Source organism: Sus scrofa, chromosome 10 (genome assembly GCF_054392235.1).
Source record: "Sus scrofa isolate SSC_HxYL_T2T_F1_AM1 chromosome 10, Sscrofa_HxYL_maternal_Yorkshire_Landrace_v2.0, whole genome shotgun sequence".
In the NCBI taxonomy this organism is placed as follows: domain Eukaryota; kingdom Metazoa; phylum Chordata; class Mammalia; order Artiodactyla; family Suidae; genus Sus; species Sus scrofa.
The window spans coordinates 31415395-31418188 of record NC_139392.1 but is presented as its reverse complement, the minus strand read 5'-3'; the positions used below and the strand labels follow the sequence as shown (position 1 = coordinate 31418188).

Sequence of the window (2794 nt, the reverse complement as noted above, 5' to 3'; positions counted from 1 at the left end):
TGCATATAATTTTTCTAGGTAAAGTGTTAAACTAGGTATTATAGTGCTTATAGAAGTGCTTTCCTTATGTGAGGGAAACTGTTAAAATAGCACAAACATATGCTTCATAATTTAATTATAATCATCATAAATACTTTAGAGAAAAGGAAGTTTTGCATCATATTGGTGAAGACCTTTAAATTCCAAGAAGATTGGGCAAAATGCAAAATTACTTTTTTCATGCAAGATAAAGCAATTATTGGTTGCATTATATCATAGGACTTTTTTTTTCTCTAAAGCTCCTTCATAGCACTAGTCAACTCAGAATTTCTTAGACTATAGAATAAAGGGTTCAGGATAGGGGATATGACTGTACAAACACACTCAATGATTTGCCAATGGAGAACATCTTAGCAGGTCTTGCATACATGAAAATAGAGGGAACAAATAAACAGACAACCACAGTGATGTGGGAACCACAGGTCTGGAGGAATTTCCTCTTCCCTATCTGATTCAGGTACTTTAGAGAGTGCAAGATGACTACATAGTAGATAAGCAAGAGCAAAAATGAAATAGAACAGATCAGCCCCTCATTGACCACCACTAAGATGCCAGTGACATAGGTATCAGTGCAGGTGAGTTTCAATAAGGGGAAAATGTCACACATAAACTCATCAATGACATTGGGGCCACAGAAGAGAAGCCAATAAATAGTGCTCAGTTGAATTTCTGAGTGCAGAAAACCTCCAACCTAGGACACCATCAGTATCACAACACACACCCTTTGCCTCATGATAACCAAATAATACAAGGGCTTACAGATAGTCACATAGCATTCATAGGCTACCATCAACAGAAGGATGATCTTGGACCCACCAAAAGGTGCTCAGTAAAGAGCTGGGTCATCCAGGATTGTAAGTATACAGTATTTTCCACAAAAAAAAAGAAGTGTGAAATCAATCTAGAGCTAACAGAAGAATAATATGCTACATCCATAAATGATAAACTAGCAAGAAAAAAATTATATTGGTGAGTTCAGGGACTTACAGTTACAGTCATAACAAAGTGTAGGTTGACCACAATGGTCAAAAGTGTAGAAGAGCAAGATTATAACAAAAAGGATTTTCTGCTCCTTTGCATTCTGCATTAGGCCCAGGAGGATGAAGTTCTTTGGTTCCATCTAGTCTGTACAGGAACTGACTTCATATAAGTAGTTTACCTACAAAACAATGGGGGCCATTTTTAAAGTGTTGTAAGTTTCATCTTTTACTTATCAATTAAATTATAAGAATGTGTATGAAGTATATGTATCCAAAATATCAAAGACATTGTGATTAATAAGTTGAATAAGGAATAGTTCCCTGTCCTCAGTAATATGATAAAAGACAAGAGATCAGAACATTCTAGACTGGTATGGTAAGTGTGGCTATAAGGATATTCATAAAATGCTAAAGTCACAATGTAAGGATATATCCATCAAACTGGAAACTAAGAAGGCTTCCCAGAGGAAGCCAGGATGTAATTGAGTTTTAAAGGAAAAATGGAGAACAAGAGAAGATGAGAATGGAATTCCATGAAAAATTCACCACTTATGAAATCAAAAATACGTGTTACTGAAGACCCATATAAGATAATTTACACATCCTATGTGAGTAGATCAAACTCTGAATAGAACAATATGTCCTGAATTGTCTGAAACCACACTGAGAATTCTTTCCTAGGGTCTTGTGTTGGATATATATTCCTCCTTTTCCCAATGAATAAATGCTGAATCCCTTTCGTTTTATGCCTCAGCCTCTATCTTTCCACTTATTTTCAACCTTGTAGAGGCAACATCTCCAACTTGGACATCTATAATAGTATATCAATTTAGTGTGTATAAAAATAAATTTAAAAATTTCCAAAATAAAAATGGAGTTCCCCATTTAACTATTGGTACCACTTTCCATGAAATTGCTCAGACAAAAAAAAAAAAAAAAAAAACATGCAAACACAAAACAATTAACCAAGTTTTTGTTCTCTTAGTACTTAATGATAAGTTTATCACATCTCCTTGTCTTTTCTTTCAAAATACATCAAAAATTTGATCATACTCCTAGTTGCATTTCCCTCCTGCCCACCCCAATAGCTTCCTGCCATGTCTCTTCACTTCAATTCTGGCCTCTAACATTGAGTTCTCCTGGAGCAGCCCAGATGATTCTCTTTAAAGCATGTTATTTAAAGAAGCACTACACTTAAAATTCCTACCATGGATCCAACTACAAACTCACCTTTAAATTTATAGTAATGAGAATTTCTAATCCCTATTTCATAGTTGAAGAAACTTAATGCATAGAACATCTCATTAATTTTCCCAAGGTCATACATTTCTAAGTGGTAACACTAAAACTGAATCTAAATTTGACAATTTAAAGTAATTTAATTTCTTACCAAATAAAGAAAGTCACACATCAGAAGCATGATTTCCACTACTTACTCTTAGTCTTACCTGTGGAGGCTTGTTCACAATCTGAATGAGTTTTTACCTTGCTCATAGGGATATGGAATTCTTCTATCCAGTTTGACAACAGAGGGAAAAAGGCTGCATTATTACTTAAGTAAATAGTGTAATTTATTTGCATGTCTGTTCATTTACTTCATGGATTTTTCTGATTACTCAGAAGATGGTTTTTACTTGTACCATATCTTATTTAAAAGAAATTAGGTAAATGAGTGCAAACCATTACTTTTGGAATGGATTAGCAATGAGATCCTGCTGTGTAGCACTGAGAACTATGTCTAGTCCCTTATGATGGAGCATGATGATGGGAGAAAA

General features: G+C 34.5%; 1 pseudogene; it reads right to left on the bottom strand.

Moving 5' to 3' along the window:
- Window positions 1-272: 272 nt before the first annotated feature.
- On the bottom strand, window positions 273-993 carry LOC146398926 (olfactory receptor 4A47-like; annotated as a pseudogene).
- Window positions 994-2794: the final 1801 nt, after the last annotated feature.